The following is a 16,473-nucleotide window of genomic DNA, read 5'->3' on the forward strand; positions in this document are numbered from 1 at the left end:
ACTATTAAAAAACAAAAGCTTTTTGTTTAACCCAAAAAATAAGGTCAAAAGGATGCAATTAATTTTATATGATGGGCCACAAGCAACCGATTCGATTCCAAAAATAAAAAATTTCGTTAATACAACGTGATAAAGAATTAGAAAATAAATACAATGACAGATAATATAATAAAATAAAACAGAGAAGAAATATTTTTTATTGGATAATCATCGATAAGATGATGAGCCGAACAGAGTTTGAAGAGCCAAACTATGGCTAACTTGGGAGCAAGATGCCATGAATTACAAATGTATAGAACTGTAGAGAAGAAAATTAGATTATTACAATGGTGGTAAAATATCTCTATTTATAGAACTAGATCTAGGTAACCATTCTCCTTGAATTATGAGTGCATTATGAGTATTTACTCAATCCATTTGTTACTTTTGGAAGACTTGTAACAGCTGAGTAAATGCTGGAATTCCATAATTGACGTTGAGTCAATCATATACTTGTTGAGTCAATTTCGTAATTGATTGCTTTATTCTGCCTGTTACAATCATTTATTGAATTTATTGTATGTTATATAATTGATTTGTAACTAATGGCGTAATGTTGGTAAATCCCGTGTAATCCGGGATTAATTGATTCTTTCCTCATTTGTAATTATGAGTTATTCTCCCGTACCTGATCCGAGGTTATTCTATGATGCTCAGTTCTGAGACTAACAGGCATGGTACGAGTATGTTCAGCCCAGAGGGTATTTCACATATCATCTTTACACGTCATTCTTCACTTTTCTCATAACTTTACTGACACGTGTCTCCATTTAATAAACCCACGTGGCGAGTCTATTTTTCACTAATACATATAGTCCCCCCAGTTTTTAGTTACTCGTTTTGATGTGACCGGAAAGTAAAAGATTTTATCTTTTCTACCCTCGCCTCTGCCTCATTAAAAACCTTACCAAAAAAACCAATAGGGACAAAAATAGGGTGATGTAAAAAGAAGTACTAAACTTAGGGATTCAGATGACAACTCCGCAACTTATTTTCCTTTCGTCAATGAACGGTTGGTGCTAAAAAAAGTACCACTACTATAGAAAGCTTGATCTCAAATTTTTAGTGTTCATCCGAAATTTTTACTCTTTGAGTTTTGACTTTTGGGTTTTTAGTTGTACCCAAAACTTTTATGACCTCACAATCTTAGAGACCGGGGATGTTAATAACCAAGATTTTGTACTTCTGGTTTTGATAAAGTTTAGGAATTCAATACATCCGGTTAACTTTATGATGGGGAAACAAAGCATCCGGCCGCTAGCCATTTGATTGGATGATTTTAGAAGAAGAGTACTATGGGTAGTGATCTAGAGAGTGTCTTTGCACGTATTCCAAAGAAAAGATTTGACAAGGCGGGGGGTGTCTTTCCGAGGATAGTTAGAGTAATTCCGGAACCAATCCCCTACCTACTCAGTTTCGTCTCCAAGCTAGATGATATTTCCATTATCATGGCGGATGATAGAGAGAATTCTATGATTTGAGAAAGATATAAGTACTGGAATATAAGTACTGTAATCACGCTTGTCTAGATATGATTTAGTACTGTAGGGAATGTATCAGGGGTACTAATTTTTCTTGGCACTTCATGAATTTATCTAAGAGCTCATATTTTGTCTTATAGACTTGAAATATATATATGTTTGGATGCATCATTTCATGTGAGATGTCTTAAAGTTGCACCTTTGGGTGTCTGACTTTTAAATAAAAGAGGTCCTTTTTATATTACAATGCTATGAAGAGGACGTCTCCTATTTACTCGGGCGTAAATAGGATTGATTGATCCGAGTAAATTTTAGTTTGAGGGAATATTAACTCCTGTAGTATTTATAGGAGTATTGACCCTGGTAAGACATTGAATATAAGGGAATATTGATCCCAAAGAAATGTATATCTTAGTAGATTTGTCCCGAAGAGGCATTAAATCTGACTAGATGTTGAATCTGAATTGGAGTATATGAACATACTTCCAAGTAGAGAGGGACATATGTCCGAAATGATATTTGAGATTTTCATTAATGTATACGGGATAATCGATCCGATTATAATGTCAAATAGTAAGTTATTTACTAATGAAATGGGATAATATATCTGAGACATAATACAATCAGCCATTAATAAAGGCTTATATGTTTAAATTGAATGATTGTTGTTGGACCGAATATAATTCATGTGTTTGTTCATACTGAAATTTATTCGGGTGGCATATTTGCGTATATTCATCTCGCCTTGGATATAAAACTCTCGTTTTTATTTTTTTATCATGGGATTCTTGACTCTGACATAGAGTTCTCGATCCCTTTTGGTATACGTGTAGTGTATGTATTTTTGAAGAACTGGTTCAATACTATTTGAAGTGTATGTGCTTGATATGAACCAGGCAACTAACTAAGTTGAGATAGTGGTAAATAATGTCGAAATACACTTAGGAACTTTATCTCCCAAGGCAATTGAATGTTTGTACCATTTCTTATAATGTCAGGTAAAATTGACTAATCTTCAAGTATGGGTGGTCCCCCTAGTATTCGAGTTTTGGGGTATGAGAACTCAAATACTGGAATCAGAATTTGGCAGTCCCCGGTAGAATAGCCAGTTTTGATGTTGATGGACTTTCTAATGGTCCAGTTCCAACATACGGACAGTACCAGAGCTTTTTTTTAACAAATATTTTTTACTCTAGTTAGGAACTGCGGAGGTTCCGATATTTTATCTAGAATCATGTCATATTTCAATTTGAGCTAGTCATACTAGATATGAGTTTTTGATTTAAAGTCTTATTACCAGAGTAATCTTCACTGTTCTCTTTATGAATTTCTCGCATTATATATTTTATTTTTCTAGGTCCTTAGCATTTTAGACTCTTGACTATTCTCAAATATGATTCTCCTTTAAAAAGGTAGTACAGGATGAGACGCACTCAGAGTTGTCAAGATACGTGCTTGTCTTTAGGTAAAGTCTCATTTAGAAAGCAATCAACAAATTTATTATGCCAATTTCAAAGTAAATTAGTCAAGCATACCTCATTTTCATTCTAATTGATCTTAGATCAGGGATCCCCTGAATAAGGGATAACTCGATTGTGAGACTGTTTGACATAGGATGACATTTCTCAATAAGAATCCCCAGTTATTTCTGGATTCAGTGATATCAACAGTAGATCCGAGACTAGCACATCTGGCTTGGTTTTCTCGGGCTTCATAGTTTCCTTGGATTTGATTAATCACGAGTTAAGAATCAATCGTTAACTCAATTATTTTGCTCCGAGTCACCCAGCAAATTCGAGCCCTGCAATATATGTTTCATACTTGGCTTCGATTTTACAAACTTAATCGACCTTTTGAAATTTTGTAATTTTTTTATTATTTGACTCGGGTTTCTTCTTTTGCTTGACCGGATTATAGCGGGGGTCAATATTGAGCATACAACCCATTACCTCTGGTGATATATCTGTTATGTTAGCATGGGGGCAAGCAAAGCAATTTGCGATAGCACGTAAAAATTTAATCATCTTACCTTTAAGTTTGGGGTTGAGTCTCGACCAACGTAAGTCTTCCTATTTAGGAAGTCAATGATTGTTTCTAGTTCTTCAACATTTGACCTCGTGGTTTTTGATTCTTTCGGACCCTGTGGAATTTTGCAATTTAGAAAGGTGATTCCTTACCTATTCGGGAAGGTTCACATCTTTTCCAGCCCGTGAAAGAAATCTCGTATCTCTTTGCTCGGACATGTTGCTTATCTTTTTGCGTTCAGATTCGGATCTCCTAGGAACCACCTCTGTTTGGTCTCCGAACCTATATTTGACTTTCGATTGAACCTCCATGCCTTCCTCTATTCAGAGCTTCATATTATACCGGTTGTAAATTGTATTCCTCAATTTCGGGAAGGTCTGAGTTATTTTTCTAACACCTTCAATCAGATCTGGAATCACATCCGTTTGGTTTTTGAACTTATTTTCGAACCTCCTATCAATGTCGATTTGACTTATAGTGTCATCTTCTATTTAAAGCCCGATGTTGTAATGATTATTGATCCACTCCCAATCCACGCTCAACAATGAGTAGAAGAGGTTGTAGGAAGAATAGTACCCAACTATGAGTCGGTGTAGATTTCCTCAGGGAGCTAACAATGGGTGCTAGAATGTATACTTGATGCGTGAAGACGAAACAACTTAAATACACTTCCAAGCAAGGTTGTGTTGCAAATTACTTCTATAAACTACACTATTAATGCTCAATACAAATGAAACTAGAAATTGACTAATTATTTTTTGTTGTGTTCAAATAGGTAAAAGGCCTAGGGATGTAACCTTCGCCTAGGTGTTCGCCTAATGGGTAAAGTACGTTAACACATATTTTATTAATCCGGGTGTATTATAGCTCTCAACTCTAAGTTACCCACTCAATAACTCTCGTTCATAGAGTAACTTTTCCCAATTTGGCTTTCTCAAGCCCAAATGAGTATCAAGCTAGATAGTTGATAAGAGCTCAAGTCAGGTTCTATCTCTAGTACAAACCCTTTAATTAGGCTACTCAAATCCTTAACTAGCCCAATTTCTTGTTGGCCAAGTTTTCCTAGACTAGGTCCCTCTTTTTCAAATAAAGACCAAGTCAAAAAGGCATGAATCAATGTTTGCAATCATTAATTCTAAAAATTAAAACATGAACAAGGCTAAATAACAAACACCCAATCATAAACAAGCATTAAATTAAATACCCATAAGGTTTATACACTAGGGTTAAGTCACAACCCTAGTAATAGTCTAGCTAGTCATAGTAGGAAATAAAGAAAACAAAGAAGAAATACTAATTAAACCCATAATAGAAGATTAAAATGATAAACTATGATGTTTTTATCATGAAATGATCACAAATATCCTAAAATAAAAATTACAATGGCTATAGCTGCTTAGAACATCAAAACTTTGACCTAAAAATGTGATTCCCGTCTATTTATAGTGGCTCAAAATTCGCTGACAAAAATTCCCCTCGGAAGGTTTCGCGGCCGCACAATTCCATGTGCAGTCCGCTCATTGCTTAAATTAGCAAGGAACTGGATTCTGCAGCCGCACAATTTGGTCTGCGGTTGTGATTTAGCTTCTGCGGCCGCACATTAGGCAAGGCTTCTGTCTTGGTCAGTTGCACACTGTCTGAACATTTTGAACTATTTTCACTGTCGACCATCTTATGCGGCCACACAAATTGTTTGCGGTCCGCTCTTTTACTTCAAGTATTGTTGGGCTTCTTCATTTGTTTTGCATCCCCAGAGGGAATTCTGCGGTCCGCACTTGCTTCTGCGGCCACATAAATACTTCTACGGACCACACTTCTTGTGTGATGTGCCCTTTCTTGGCTTGTGAGTCGGAACACTCCTTTCTGAGTCGGATTTCTTCATAAGAGCCTAAATTTCCAACAATCCTGCAATTTGCACACTCTTAATAATTTTGGGAACATAAATCAATACTTTCGGACTAAAATAAAGTAAAACAGTTCTAATAAATGGTCAAAATCCACACTTATCAACTCCCCCAAATTTAAGTCTTTGCTTGTCCTCAAGCAAATAGATTCGTTCCTACCCTCTCAAAGTGAAAGGCCATTTCAGCGAGTCAATGGTGAGGCATTCATATTCAGTTGGGACCAATAATTACCCATATTAATCATGCATTATCAACAAGGTGACAAATTAAATATTCATGCACATATAGTTCTAATGTGACATTTGAGCTTCAAGAATTGACTTTACTCATCAAGGACTCTTGTTCAATCATGTAGATCATGATGGACTACAAACTCTTCCTCCTGTACCTTCCATTTACCAAGCTCACATCAAAATTAAAGTTAGCACTAAATCTTAAGATTCATAAAATTTTCACTCTTCTCTCACAAGATAATGTCACAAGTACGGCTTCAAGTATCATAGGCTTGCCCCTCATATAGATCACCACTAATCTAAGCTCACTCAGTTCGAAATCTAGTAGGACTTCTTTTGGGTTATAATGAAGGCTTTTGGATTAGGGTAGGATACCATAGAGGTAAGTGGTTACACCTTTCCTTAAGCATTCCACATTTTCATTTCTCGGCTCACAATTACCAATCCTTAGAGGCATCTCTTCTTTACTGGGGGCTACAGAGACTTGCCATCACTCTTTCTTGTTCATTTCATTCTTTTTCTCCCTTGATGCTCATAATGGGGATCATTACCTCTTTTTGAATCCATCAACCCTTCCACTTATTCTCTTTTTTTTCTTTTCTTGCCTTCTCTTTTCATAGAGATCATTTATTTTCTCTTTTTGTGCCTTGATACCTTTTTCAAATTCCTCATCTCTCCCCAAACTTATTCTTTAATCAACTTATTACACAAGAGTGTTTAGAAAAGTCTGGGTGCCAAGAGAGGATCACGACAAAACGGGTAAAGGCTTATAACACGGTTATCGCATGGGAAAGGCTAGAGGATCAAAGGGGGTTTACTAGGGATAGCGACATTGGTTTGCAATAGAAAGCTCAAACGGCCCAAAGAAAGCCTACAATCATTTCTCAAACCAAGCAAAACTTAGGATTTTTCTTTGAAGCACATTTGGAGCAAGTTCTAGACCATTATCACGTATACTTGGACTAGCCACTAATCACCTCATCCCTCATGCAACTAGACCGTAAAAGAGGATAGAGTCAAGAGCCTACAACAACCACAATCAAGGTAAAGATCACTATGGTCCAGTTAACCACTTGATGATTACCAAAGACAACTCAAGAGTCTCAAAGTCACTAACTAGAGCTATTTTGTTTCATACCATAAGCACGTATTTAAATGTGTTGGTACTAACTGAAGCATGAATACCTCATTTTCGAGAATGACTTGATTAGGCCTTTTATTCATTACTACTACTATTATTATTTCCTAAACACAAAAATGAACTCGTTCCTTTAAGAAGGTTATCACGCTATCTATCGTTGGGATGAGTCACCCAGTTCACACATAAACTACATTTGGAAAGAACTATGCCATTAAAAAAATCAAAGGCTTATTATCTACGAAATCATAAAAAGAAGCTACTAACAAAACAAGAATTAAAGTGGAAAAATAAAGAAGCTAATGAACAATAACTACTAAAGATAGATAACTACAAATAAGAATAAAGGAAGAGAATCATCAAATTATTACAGTCCAAATGTATCCAAAATGTGTCAATGAATCATATAAACTCCATCCCCCCCCCCAAATAAAAGTAAGCATTATCCCCAATGCTTAGCAAAATAAGAGTGAAAGAAGAAAGGGTGAAGAGAACTCCCTAAGGATCCTTGGACATCTGAGTTCCCCAGTAATATCATCTCCTGCCGGGTCAGCCAACTGCATCTCATCATCATCAAATCTAGGTGTGGCAGAAGTGGTGAAAATCGCACGCACTGCCTCAGCAATGGCGGAAGCAAGGTCTGGCTCCTCAAACTGGCCAGCTGGTGCAACCGGTGAAGATGGTGCTGATGGATCTGGGGCGGACTGGGTCGATTAGAATGTCAAAAGGTAGATCCCCCCCTGTCGCAAGTCCAGCCACTTTCCTCCGGAGCTTGTCCAGTGATTTCCTGCTAGCCTGGGACTTCCTCATCTTCTTCACTTCTTTTCCTAACTCTTCAATAACTGACCCATGCTTCACCAAGGTGTCCATGATCATCTTCTGGTTGTCCAGAATCTTCTTGATCTTCTAATTAATGTCAGAGGAGGTCTGTGGTGCCTGTATAGTGGACTGCGCTGCAACAGTACAAGATAAGTCAGACAACTTTGAAGTAGCTGTTTGCATCTAATTGTTGAGACTCGACAATGTCAGGAAGACTCACAGAGCGGATAATGGAGTTGTAGGCATGAGTACTGGCCCAAGACTGGAGCAGGGGCTGCCCTGGGGGCTGTAGTAGGAGCTGAGGATGATGGTGGAGGCATAGCAGCAGCGCTGGAAGAGCGCTCAACAGAGGTGGATGGGAGGTCAGCCGTCTTAGAAACTACCACTGTTGGCTCATCAGACTTGCCAGTGGTGGTAGAAGGTTGGGCTTTCTTCTTTGGGTTGGTCTCATACATCAGTGAATACCAATAAAATGGCTTCTTCGGCGTTACTTTGGTGTCATATGATCTCGGCTCTACCTTTGCAGCAGTGAGGTACTCTGTGATAGTGTTAGGATAAGGTAGGCTGAGCTAGCCTACGGTGCTATCAGTGAAATGTTGACTGACATCACGGCACCCACATTAATTGGGTACCTGACCATGATGGAAGCTACAAGAACAACCCAGGGAATAGGTAGATGAGTCTCATTCTGGCGTGGATCAAGTCTGCTTCAAACAAAGGTCTGCCACCCCTTCGCCTCGAAACTCAAAGTGCTCTGGTAGATGGGAACCCCATAGGTAATCCATGGTGGTGGTGGCCCTGGTGGAGCTAAGATCTCAGCCAGCCAAGGTCGGACTTCTTCCATGCATCATCACACATTTCTCCAGATACTCCTTTAGCTCCAAGTCCTCAAATCCCAAGTATGCGTTTAGCGCATGACGGTCAAACCTCACCTTGAGGTTGCGTACTTTGATCACCTTCATCCGCTTCTTGATGTGAGCAACATTAGCGTAAAACTCTCGGATGAGGTATTCCTTGGCATTCTCAACTCTCTCAGTAAACCACATCCAACCCATTCTTGCTCGGAACTGCCTCAAGATCGTCGAGTTGTATATCTCCAAATCCTTCAATAGGAACTATCTCTCAAGTGTCAAAGATCTCACTGGCCACCACATACGAAAATCAGTGAAGGTGACCAATCTGACAAACCTATCTTCCCATATCTCCTTCTTCTTTGATATTTCCACACATATGGTTGTACCATCTCCCCCTCTACCATCATAGGGGATCTCTTGTGCAAACTGTGCCACTGTGTGTGGTGTAACTGCTGGCTCAGAGGTTTGGCTAGCACTCTTAGAACCCTCGGAGGTGCTATGAGATGAAGAGGACTCATCCCTGAACTGGTATATCCCCTGTAGACTCGACTGTGTGGCTGGCTGCTCCTTCTTAATAGAGGCTAAGTTGTCCTCTGATACTTCCCTAGACGGGACATAGGAACTCGACTCGGAAAGGTCTGCACCTCTCCCTCTGCCTGTTGTGGTTTTCTTTCTGATGGTCTTAGGCTGGCCAAGGGGCAAGGTACCTCTACCTCGACCCCTAGAAGATTCACCTTTTCCCTTTGTAAAGTCGCCCCGTCCTCGTGATCGAACCATTGTTTGTATCATAGAAAAGAATATTGTTAGTTGCAAGTCATCATTTAGCACATTCAGGACTAATGTAGGTAAGGGAGGAATATGGGGACACAGTGGGGTTATGAATAAAACACAGGGTTGCAGGTAATTAGTTCTGCGATCCATAAAATTTTTATGTACGGACACACGGTCCGCAAAATTCGGTTGTGCGGCCATAGAAAGGAAGTGCGGTCCGCACAATTGTAAGTATGTCCGCACTTTAGACTCCCAAAGTTCAAAGTCTTTGAAGACAGTGCGATGGTCGATCTGTGGCCGCAAGACAAATCTACGGTTCGCACATTTTAAATTTGCGGCCGCAGATGCACTGCTTTACTAAGTTGCCAAAACTCCTAATCTGCGGACCACACAATTTCAAGTGCGGCCACATATTTTAAAAACTACGTACAGTCAACTTTTTCATCTTAGATTTTTCAATTACTTGCACAAATCGACATGGCAACATAGTACAAATATGTAATTTCACTAACCCAATCCCATTAGAGCATGTATTATGATTACCCAGTTCAGATCTACCCCACATGGACATATGGATGAACTCTAATAACAGATGGCCTAAAAAGCAGCTAAAAATCTAAAAATTAAACTAACACAAAAATTTAATAGGAATTGAAGCATACCAGATATAGTAAGTGCAATGAGTCACTAATCAAAGGTGGTTGTATGTGAGGACAGTTAAAATATCTCAAGAAAATCAATAGAGCAACAATGTTTGTTAAGAGAGGGAAAAGTGTAAAATGAGCTATATTCCTCTATTTATACCAAGTGATTTGAAAAGGGAAAAGAGTCCAAGATCAGCCTCCGCACTGACAAACTCAAACTTCACAGAGTTAACATTTGACACTTTTTTAATAATCCCAATGTGCGGCCCACATGAGAAATGTGCGATCGTGATTTCCTTCTGCTATGGCACACATAATTGTGCGGTCCGCACAAATAAAGTGTGGTCTGCAAATCATTTGAACACTTAGCTATATTTTTGTCCACCTATCTTACAAGTCACACTCATCCCTGTAGCACACTTCAAATTAAGTTAGAACACAGATAACACATAACTACAAAAGAAAAAGGAAAAGAATACGGATTGCCTCTCAAGAAGCACCTGAATTAACATCACGGCACGACGCAAAATACCCTCAAGCGAAGTGAATAACCGCCACTACGTGGCTATCTCCAACCTTGCCCAAGTAGTGCTTCACCCGGTGACCATTGACTCGGAATACTTAATTATTTTAGTTCTTCAAATCCAATGCACCAAAAGGTATCGCACCAACAATTTCAAATGGACCACTCCACTTGAATTTTAGCTTCCCGAGAAACAATCTCAACCTTGAGTTAAACAACAATACAAGATCGCCCACCTTCAACTCTTTGTTCCAAATGTATTTGTCATGAAAATATTTCATATTTTCGTTTTACAAGGACGAACTCGCATCCGCATGGTACTAGAACTCATCCATTTCATTCAAATGTGCAACCCTCAAGTTAGCAGCTACATCACAATCAAGATTCAACTTCTGTTGATACCCAATTTTTCCCTCATATTTTTAAATTGTATAATATGCTTTCAAAATAGTATATTTGCATCATTATTTAATTTACAAAATTTATGTAAGCATATTCCATAATTTCCATAATTTTTAGAGCTTTAAATTAATTTTCTTGCATTTTAATATCTAGTAATTATCCTTTAAATTATCTTGTGATGGCTTAGTTACCTAAAATACTTATTTTGCACCTATAATATATGTTTCAAATATTTTATTTTATTACATGGAATTACACTAGCATTTTTAAGATATCTTGTCTAATTTTGCAATAATGGCCTATGTTTACACAATTGCCCTCTATTTTATATTATTTTATGCCAAAATAGGATATTTAGATTATTATAATACAAAGTTATTATTTTAAACATTTCAGGGCTTAAATAATATTTTGTTTTAATTATTAAGTATTTTATAAATCATTTTTTTGATGAATTTTAGGGTATTTAAATAACAGCCCAAATTTTGTCTATTTTCGGACCCAAACTACCCAAATCTCTGGCCCAACCCCCCTAAGCCCGATCCAAATGACCCTAATTCCCAACCCAGTCCAAAAAACCGACCCTACTCCTCTCAAATCCCAGCCATTGATCAAAAGTGATTAACGGCTCATAACACTTCCCCTCGTTTCTTCTTATAACCCAACCCCTAACCCTAGAGACATACTGTCTCTGCTCCGACCTCACACACTCTCATCTTCTACGAACCCTAGCTGTCTCACCCCCAAATCCCCTCTCCTAATCCCGTTGATAATGGGACTTTATTATTATTTGCTTACCATATCTGGGTTCCTTTGGTACTGGCTATTCGATTTTGGTATTACTTAGGTATTTGCCTAATTTTGGCAAATACCACCTATATATCGGATGATAATCGACTCAATCTTGAAGATTTGTGTGATATTCCGTCCATATACGCGAGATGAACTGGATCCTTCATACCAGTTGTCTGATTTTGAGTTTGAAACCCTAACTAGGGTTTGGAGTTTGATACTTTTCCTTTTCTGTTGTTTTACTGACTTGCATGCGAGATTTCCCCCATTTCGTCGTCGGTGTTTACTTGATTTCTTTCCTTACCTGTGTTTAATCAATTATTTTCCTTGTTTGTGCATCCGATTTTACTTCTATATAAACCCATTCCCTTCCCCTTTTGGACAGACCTTAATCGATATAATCTCACTAAAAACTTGAGGCTTTGCTCTGTGAATTCCTTTATTATCTTGCTCTTTGTTTTGTGATGGCCGGCTGAAAGCCAAGGCCACAGAGAATCTACTGCTCGAACTCTTCTGGGTGCAAGCATTGCCCGGGGTTCTTTGAAGCCCTTGGGAACTTTGACGCATCGAGATTTCTGGGTTCTTTGTGGATCTTTTGCTCTTGTTTGTTGTTCGTCTAATTGGTAAGCTACTTGACTCTTGCAGTTTCATCCCTATGGGTTCTTGATTTGCGTATGTTCTCACCTCTGAAATTCTTGGCTTAATATGTTTTCTGGATTACTTTTGTGCACGAGTTTGTTAATTCTGCTTTGTTCTAAGTCCGTTAGCATCTGACTCTCCTCCTAATGCTACTAGTATCTGTGTTTGCCTAAGCCTAACTTGGCTAATCTGAGTGCAGGGGTCTAGATGATTCCCTAATTCATGCTTATTTGTTTTGTCTTTAACCTCTATAGTTGTCACGACCTGGATTCCCCACACTCGGGAGTCATGATGAGCTAGGCAAGCCAAATTTAGTTACTTTTTCATTAATAGCATAATCCCTTTTAACAATTATCGGCAATAATACAAAAGCAACGAAATTAAATAATAAGCGGAAGTCTTAATATTATAGAAAACTGAATAGAAATGCGGAAGATTCAACAAAAGCCTCTACCCAAGACTGGTGTCACAATACTTACGAACTACTAAGAATACTAAATACAACGTTTGAAAGAGAACATAAACTGTTTGTCTCGAATAGAATGAGATAACAAACAGAATAAAGGATAGAGGAGACGCCGGGCCTGCGGACGCCTGCAAAGCTACCTCGGGTCTCTCTGGACTGAAGGCCTGCTCCCACACTACTGCTGCTGCTGTCCGAAACCTAGATCTGTACAAAATAGCACAGAGTGCAGTATCAGCACAACCGACCCCATGTGCTGGTAAGTGTCTGGCCTAACCCCGGCGAGGTAGTGACGAGGCTAGGACTAGACTCCAGATAAACCTGTGCAGATATATATACAAGTACAACGGAGAAGTAGCAAGAAAATAACAGTTAAAGCTGGGGAAGGGAGCATGCTTCAGGGGCAACAGATAGAAATAAAATATCAGGTAGAATAGCACGTACATCTACAGTTTAACTTCTAGCAATAAATGAAAAGATAAGGCAACTTTCATATTCAACTCATCTTGTTGCAGGCGTGCAACCCGATCCCATTTCTCAATATCACTCGTGGTAGGCGTACCACCCGCTCCCATTTCAATATCACTTGTGGTAGGCGTACCACCCGCTCCTATTTCAATATCACTTGTGGTAGGCGTACCACCCGCTCCCTTTACTTTCAACACAATACACAATGCAGTCCCAGCAAGGGAACAATCAAAACTAATACTCTTCCAGGCAAGGGAACAATAATAACAAGTCAAACATCCCGACAAGGGAGCGTCAGCTATAACCAATCCTATTCAACTTCTTCATGGCACAACTAATACCAATATTCAATCACAACTTTCATAGGATCAAACAAGGGTACACAATTATCAAATTAAGACTCACAGTCATGCTCGACACCGACGCATGGATACTCGTCACCATGCCCATACGTCGTACTCAACACAAAACAAGTAGCAATTATGACTCAACTCCTAATCCCTCAAGCTAGGGTTAAACCAAACACTTACCTCGATGCTTTGAACTCAACTCAAGCCTCAACTATAGATTTACCCCGTGATTCCACCTTCAATCCGCTCGAATCTAGTCACAAGTCACTTAATTACTTTAACAAACACTAAATGAATCAATTTGAACGCATAAAAATGAACTTCTCAAAGTTTTGCCCAAAAATTCCCAAATCGCCCCCGGGCCCACGTGGTCAAAACCCGAGGTTCGAACCAAAACCCGGTTACCCATTCCCACGAACCCAAATATGTGTTTTGTTTTGAAATCGGACCTCAAATTGAGGTCCAAATCCCCAATTTTAGAAAAACCTAGGTTTTACCCAAAACCCCCAATTTCACCCATGAAAAAATCATTGATTTTAAGTGGAAAACATGTTAAATGATGTTAATGATTGAAAGAATTGAGTAAAAATCGACTTACAATTGATTTGGAATGAAACTTGTTCTTGAAAAATCGCCTAAGGAGTTTGGGTTTTGAAAGAATGGTGAAAAATGGTTCAAATTCGACAAAGTATAAAATTTGTTGGGCCTCAGATATGGGAATTGCGAACGGGGGTTCGCAACCAAATATAGGAAATGCGAAGTCATGTTCGCATTTGCGAACACTGAGCAAAAACAAGGGCATCGCATTTGCGACGCTTATGTCGCATTTGCGATAGTCCAGACTCCGCATTTGCGAGCCTGAAGGTCGCATTTGCGACTGGCTCACTTCCGCATTTGCGAACCAATTGTTCGCATTTGCGACCCATCTACAATCTTCCCTTCCTCGCATTTGCGATGCCAGGCTCGCATTTGCGAGGCCTGCTTCGCAAATGCAAAAATTGCAGGACTGAATGCACCAGATTTTCTCTAAGTTCAAAATGCACTCCGACACCTATCCAAAACTCACCCGAGCCCTCGGGGCTCCAAACCAAACATACACACCACCTCAAAATCATCCTACGGACTTATCCGTGCGATCAAATTGCCAAAACAACATCATATACATCGAATCAAGCCTCAAAACTCATGATTTCTTCCAAATTTTCATAAAACATCAAATTTCCATTTTAAGTCCGAAACACGTCAAACGACGTCCGTTTTTTCAACCAAACTTTACAGAAAGTGCTTAAATCAACAAAATACGGGCCCGATACCATAGTCTTCTAATCAAATTTCGTTTCCAATTTCCTTAATTATTTCCAGAAAATAATTTCACACAAAAATTCATTTCTCGGGCTTGGGACCTCGGAATTCGATTCTGGGCATACGCCCAAGTCCCATATTTTCCTACGGACCCTCCGGGACTGTCAAATCACGGGTCCGGGTCCGTTTACCCAAAATATTGACCGAAGTCAAATTTATTCATTTTAATATTAAAATTTAGCATTTTTCTCACAGAGTTCATATTTAAGCTTTCTGGCTAAACGTGGTTTTCAAGGCCTCGGAAGTACAAAATGGGTAAGGAAACAGGTGATGACCCTTTGGGTCGTCAGATTCTCCACCTCTAAAACAATCGTTCGTCCTCGAACGGACAAAAGAAAGAAGTACCTGAGTCGGGAAAAAGATGAGGATAACGGCTCTGCATATCGGACTCGGACTCCCAGGTCGATGCCTCAGGTGGCTGACCTCTCCACTGAAAACGAACAGAAGAAAAACTCTTGGATCTCAACTGACGAACCAGCCGGTCCAAAATAGCTACCGGCTCCTCCTCGTAAGACAAGTCCTTGTCCAACTGGACTGTGCTGAAATCTAACACGTGGGCTGGATCGCCGTGATACCTCCGAAGCATGGATACATGAAAAACTGGATGCACGGCTGATGAGCTAGGCGGCAATGCAAGTCTATAAGCCACCTCTCCCACTCGATCAAGAATCTCAAACGGACCAATGAACCTAGGGCTAAGCTTGCCCTTCTTCCCAAATCTCATTACGCCCTTCATAGGCGACACTCGGAGCAATACCCGCTCACCAACCATAAATGCCACATCTCGAACCTTGCGGTCTGCATAACTCTTTTGCCTAGACTGAGCTGAACGAAGCCTATCCTGAATGATCTTGACCTTGTCCAAGGCCTCCTGAACCAAATCTGTACCCAACAATCGAGCCTCTCCCGGCTCAAACCATCCAACCGGAGACCGACACTGCCTACCATATAAAGCCTCATAAGGAGCCATCTGGATGCTTGACTGGTAGCTGTTGTTGTAGGCAAACTCCGCTAGAGGCAAGAACTGATCCCATGAACCTCCAAAGTCAATAACACAAGCTCGGAGCATATCCTCTAAGATCTGAATGGTCCGCTCGGACTGACCGTCCGTCTGGGGATGAAACGCTGTGCTCAACTCAACCTGTGTGACTAACTCTCATTGCACCGCTCTCCAGAAGCGCGAGGTAAACTGCGTACCCTGATCCGAAATGATAGACACGGGCACACCATGAAGGTGAACAATCTCCCGAATATAGATCTCAGCAAACCTCTCAGAAGAATAGGAGACTGCCACAGGAATCAAATGTGCTGACTTGGTCAGCCTATCAACAATGACCCATATCGCATCGAACTTCTTCCGAGTCAGCGGAAGTCCAGTAACAAAATCCATGGTAATCCGCTCTCACTTCCACTCGGGAAGCTCAATCCTCTGAAATAAACCACCAGGCCTCTGATGCTCGTACTTAACCTGCTGACAATTCAAACAACGAGCCACATATGCCACGATATCCTTCTTCATTCTACGCCACCAGTAATGCTGCCGCAAATCCTGATACATCTTCGCGG

This window comes from Nicotiana attenuata, chromosome 5 (genome assembly GCF_001879085.1).
Source record: "Nicotiana attenuata strain UT chromosome 5, NIATTr2, whole genome shotgun sequence".
Lineage (NCBI taxonomy): Eukaryota > Viridiplantae > Streptophyta > Magnoliopsida > Solanales > Solanaceae > Nicotiana > Nicotiana attenuata.